Genomic DNA, 5,894 nt, shown 5'->3' with positions numbered 1-5,894 from the left:
CTTTCATACTTGTTATTATTTCTGAAATAAGTTGCCTTTGCCACATGAGGCAAACATCTTCTGTGACCTGAATTTTCTGTTCCTTTCTCTGGGCCAGCTTCTGCTAGCTTTGTTCTCATGGAGTAGCACTCTGAGAAGACCCATTGATTTTAGTAGGGCTACTTGTGCATGAATAGGACTACTCATAGAGTAAGGTATTACTCCACAGAGTCAGGAAAACAAACCAAAGATATCTACAGCACTGATTACCTTCCAGGCTAAATTACCTTCTAGTATTTTCATAACACATTTCATATTTTGAGATGTAGCTCAGTCACTCCTAGCTAGAATCTGTAGTGAACTCTTGGGAAAATATCATCTGGCCCTGAGTTACTGTGATTTATCAGTTTGTTTCATTCTTACTTTTTTTTTTGATACCTCAGTATCTGACAATACCTCATCTTGATTGCCTGCATAAAGCAGGTATCTGCCCACGTGCCTTCTGGTGAAAACTGATGAAACGAAGTTGCTGAGGTTTCCCCACACCCTTTCTTATGATAGATACCACACAGAGATGTCTAAATGTCCTTAGTGATGGAGCTCCCACCTCTTCCCTTTTGGAGACCATTCCACAGTCTAAAAAATCCCTCCCTGGGAAGAGATGTTTCCTGATATCCAGTTTAAATTCACCTCTGCATTTTTTGTTCAGTTGCACATTCATCAGATTAACCTGGAGCATCCATATTATTCCGGGTCCACCTACATTTCTCCCACTGCAGTTCATTCCGGTCCATCAGTGGTAGGGGCCTGAGTTCTCTCCCTTTGCTGTCCATTTGTGTGTCTATCAGCAGCACTTGCTACTTCAGTCCTGGGTTCCAACAAAATGTTGCTAATACCTCAAATTCTAACTTTCAGGAATTCTTGAAATTCCCTTTGAGCCTCTAATACAGGTTGAGCGATACACCACAATTCTGATATGCCACTTCCCTGCTATTTCAATTCCATTAGCTCCCCACAGCTCTGCTGCTGTCCCTCAGTCTTGGTCTGCTCTGCTCCCTCCCATGTCAGTCCTGGGATGCCTCCTACACATCTGCCAAAGCACCTCAACATTACCATGAGCACAGGACCATCCCTAGACTAAATGGGGCCCCAGGCGAGGAGCATCTTCAGCGTTCCCCCATCCATTTGTTAAACTTCTGAATACCTTATTTTTCATTACATTTGTAGCCCATTTCATTATTTTGATGCATGATTTGCATGCGTGATTTATCCCTGTCATATAAGATAAATTTGCACTCCAGGATCCATAAATCTGTATTTATCCGTGCCATATATAAATGTCCTTTATTAGTCGCTACTTATACTCTGCAAGTCTTAAAACACAAGTATACTTTCACAATTAAACAATAAAACAAGGTTCACAACATTGTAGCTGTGCTCTCACTTCGTTCTATCTTACTGCCTAACTGGTGATGCCCCGTCCCTTATGTTCCCAGGAGGGCATGGCTGACAACATTCTAGGACAGTGGTGGGCAACCTGTGGCTCGTGGGTCGCATGCAGCCCATCAGGGTAATCTGATTGCAGGCCGCAAGACATTTTGCTGATGTTGACCGTCCACAGGCACCGCCCCCCACAGCTCCCAGTGGCTGCGCTTCTCTGTTCCCGGCCAATGGGAGCTGTGGGAAGCAGCGACCAGCACATCCCTGTGGCTCCTTTGCCTGCAGGCGCAGCTTCCCACAGCTCCCATTGGCCGGGAACAGAGAAGCACAGCCAGTGGGAGCTGTGTGGGGTGGTGCCTGTGGATGGTCAACGTCAGCAAAATGTTTCACGGCCCGCAATCATATTACCCTGATGGGCTGCCTGTGGCCCACGGGTGGCAGGTTGCCCACCACTGTTCTAGAAGGTTCAAGGAAAATGTAGTTCTCAGAAAGTCTGGAAGATTCCAGAAGATTCTACAAAGGTCCAGAACATTCTAGGAGATTAGTGAAAAATGAATCCACATACAGAATACCTGAAACATTTTATTTCAAACATTCTATTTTCCCTTTTGTCACCAACAACAAGGACAGCACCCAAAGCCTGGTGCCTCCCCAAGCGAGGCAACCCAGGTGGTCACCTGGGTCACCTGCCCCTAAATCCAACCCTCCATGATCATAAAAAATAGTTTGAGTCTCTGAAGACTGTTGGATATTTTTCCCCTAGTTATTATTCAATTAAGAATTAGACACCTCTGTCAACTCACTGTTATGTGTGAACTGAGGAGCTGAGAAGTTTTACACACAACTTCCTTCTCTAGGACTCGAGGCTATAAGGCAGCATGTGCCAAAGGCATCAGGAACACTGTGGGAAAGAGAGAGAGTTGTAGTTGGTTTGCATGTGTCTGAAATTTGACAACATGGCAAAGTGAGGGAAGCTCAGGGGTAAATCCTCAGCAAGTGTAAATTGCCATAGTTTACAGCCAGAGAATACTAAATTAACTATTTTGTTAAGAAAATCTGAGGGGTTGTTTTGTAATTCCCCCATAGAGCACCCCCCTAACAGCCAATCCTTAAGGAGCACTGCTTGTTGAAAATGCACACTCAGAATCACCCAAGATACTTTGCTAGCTGCAACTGTTTAGTTTGTGTGTGGTTAGTAAAATTTGGTTTAATAATTGACTGCCGTATACCTTTTGCCTGGCAAGTGTTTGTTCACTAGTGGAATGGGTACATTCCTATTTAACCCTTTTGCCAGGTGTTGCTGGCAATTAAAAGAGATGGGTTTAATTACTATGAGGCTCCCTTTTAAAACTTAAATATCAGCTTCAGACCCACCCCACCCCCAGAAACCTAGGAAAGCTGAATACCCTACTGTGTGCTTTTGACAGGCACTGCTTGCTCCTCGAAAGCCCTGAGTTCATTGCACAAAACAAAACAGAAAAGATTTATTGGGATGTAGTGCCATAATCACCACCCACCTCTATCTCTGCTTCACCGGGGACCCTTTAAAAAGTCACTCAGTCTCTGGTTACCTTCTTATCCCCAAAAGTCCTTTAATTCACACTTCACCAGACTGGCAACAGAGTTTGTCAAAAACAGATCTCAGAAGTCCCAAAACAAACACAAAGTCTTTCATCAGCTCCACACACTCTCTTGTTTTCTGGGAGTCCCTAACTTAGGCCTCCTGCCTCTTGTAGTCCCCACTACTTCTCTCAGCCATCCACCCCTGCACCATCCTGCTGCCTTTTGTATTTGAATTACCTGATTCCTCTCAGGTGGGGCTGATTCCTCTCAGTTTGTAAAATTAGGGCAACATTAGCCCCAGGATCTCCAGCCTATGGGCAAGCCACTGGTCAGGGAAAGGGAACAGAATAAACTTGGAAAAGCCAGTAATAATTAATTAACAATATTTGTGTACATATATATAAATAAAATAAGACTACCCCTGCCTCCAAAGTGTCTTACAACAGTCTTCAACAGAGTCCTCCTCTCCTGGTGTGAATGTCCAGTAAGGCAAAGTATTTCTGCAATAGCCACTTCCCTCTTCTTCACTGCACTCCCCCCCCATCACTCTTTGTTGTTTGAGATTGGTGGGGTCCAGAGTTTGTGCAGCTCCATCTCTAGCCACAAAGGGAAGGAGCAACCTGGTCTGCTCTGGCACTTTACCACACGACACAGGGGTGGTGGCAATAGCTTAGATTGCTGGGTAGTGGGGCCTACGTTGGGGTTCTTCAGCTACAGTGTTGCCCTCTGTGGCTCTAGCAACAGCCACCTCTGCACCATCACCCGCCTCAAAGCCACCTCTTGTGCATGAAAGCTTCCTCTGCACCATGTCCTTGCAAAGTCTTTAGAGAGGAAATTAGTAGCATATAGGACCCTAAGTTGAGTCGTTTCCACCAGGCAGACACTCACATCAGAAGACACTCTCACTTAGCTTTGTCCAGGGTCCACTCAAACATGCCAGACTGTGGTTTTGGTCAGGGTGACCACTTACCCAGACACATTTTGTACAGTTCACTAACCCTTTCATTATCCAACAGGGATAATAGCATTTTATTACTACAGCACTTTATTCTTCTCTCGACCTCACAGCATCTACAACGGGGGTTAGGTCGGCTTAACGACATTGATCAGGGGTGTGACTTTTTCACACTGACATAGCTAGTTCAACCTGACTCTTAAGTGTAGACCTGGCCTCAGATAGCTCTATGCCAGTTGCCCTACTTAAAGCCATATAGCCATCCTCGTCTTCACTCTCGGCATCCTCTTGAACACCTTGTCTCAGGGATGAGCAAAACCAACTTGGAGCTGTTTCATCTGTGTCCTCTGATCTAATGCTGTCCAGGTTCTCTGGGCATTGTCCAGCTATTAAGAAATTTTTGGAAAACAAATGCCGGTAAACTCCTGCTTAAATATACAAAGAACTGGTCGGTTCCTACCCCCCAATACTCCCAGCCTCCTCAGTATTTTATACCCTATCCACCTGTGACATGGCTCTTCAGTTCAGATTATTTGAGGGAGATTCCCCAGCCTCAGATGAGGCCTCCCCTCTATGGGTTCAAGCAATGGGCTGGCAGCACACTCATCAGACAGCTTCACGATCACTCAGGTCTCCTGGTCATGTTCTGGAATCTCCAACAGTGGTTGGGCCTGAGGGCTTCATCTCCTCCTCAGAAATGTCATTGGCATAGTGCTTTATTTGCAATGCCTGAGCATACTCAGAGCTAAACAAATTCTGTAACTCTCATGGAGTGGTGAAGGAGTCCATGTTCCACAATTTCTGAAAATGTGCTGTTGAAACAAGATGGCTTTTTTCATACCTTGAGGATTTGAGGTCTCCTAGGGTAATGCTCCCAAACAACCAATGGCTAAGCACTACAGGCCAGATTTCCAGCCTAGAAACCACCTCTAGTTTGTGTGGATCTTGGAGGTCCCACCACCCACAAGGTCCAACCAATTGGTTCATACTCTCAACTGGGCCTACGCAGGGCCTAGATTGAGACAGACTGGTAGAGATGAGCATGGGCAGGCTACAGAAGGGATCATGGGGGCTGGCTCACCCCTACTAATACAATAAACACATGTGATGTGTGCCTCGGGCGGGGGTGGCGGGGTCTTGGGAGACAGAGAGGTGTGATTTTCAGACCCTTCTCAGAGCTGATTGGTCCAGGGGAGGAATATCTACAATTGGAAGGCCCAACTGTGCCCCACAGTACAAGCTCACTGGCAGGACATATGTCACACCGCTTAATGCTGATTAGTCCTAGGGCAGCGCTAAGAGGGGTCTGAACAGAAGTTAACAGGTAGGGTTTGGAAAGTTTGACAGGTGGGGTGTAAGGGCTTGTCTCTACACAGACCTACCACCTTATTATCTAAAATCAGTTTTTAAACTGATTTAGTTAAACCAGTGCAAACCTCTTCACATAGCTGTAAATTTTTTCAGTGTTGATATAGCTTAATTCAGTAAATTGGCAATTTAAAAATTTTAAAGTTTTTAGTTTAACTAGTGCACACTGTGTGTGCAGACCAGGCCTAGGACATGAGAGAAGAACCAAGAGCAAGAGCAGACCTGGCACCAGGAGACCACACAGCTTCCATGGAATAAGAGAAAATAAATCTTTACTCAGAGAGATCACAGTCCCATAATTCTCCCTCATGACATCCCTATAAAGCTACTTTTCATCCAAATGACCCCATGCCTCCTGTCTGAACTACACAGCCACATCACTGAATGTCACCAGCACCTGAAATAATAGGTGACCTTACCTCCAGTGACAAGCCCACTACTCAGTGCTGAGTAATGAGGGTAGGAAGACAAGCAGCAAATTGAGGGTGGCATAATGCGCCCAACACTGCTGACAGGATCCAGAGGCAGGGGCTCTACTAGTACAGGATTGGGGACCTATTTTATGTAGTGAGGTGGAAGGAGAAAAGAA

The 5,894-nt window shown here is 45.6% G+C and overlaps 1 long non-coding RNA gene across 6 annotated transcripts in view; it reads right to left on the bottom strand.

Moving 5' to 3' along the window:
* The window catches only part of LOC140899531 (uncharacterized), a 73,171-nt gene that overhangs the window by 58,980 nt on the left and 8,297 nt on the right, over positions 1-5,894 (bottom strand). Inside the window, exon 4 of one of the 6 annotated variants that reach the window (XR_012155366.1) lies at positions 2,223-2,320. The exons of the other annotated variants lie outside the window; for them this stretch is intronic. This is a non-coding gene — a long non-coding RNA (uncharacterized lncRNA). The remainder of the gene's footprint in view (positions 1-2,222; positions 2,321-5,894) is intronic. 6 annotated transcript variants of the gene reach the window in all.

Source organism: Lepidochelys kempii, chromosome 1 (assembly GCF_965140265.1).
Source record: "Lepidochelys kempii isolate rLepKem1 chromosome 1, rLepKem1.hap2, whole genome shotgun sequence".
Taxonomy (NCBI): Eukaryota; Metazoa; Chordata; order Testudines; family Cheloniidae; genus Lepidochelys; species Lepidochelys kempii.
This window is presented reverse-complemented; position numbering and strand designations above follow the sequence as displayed.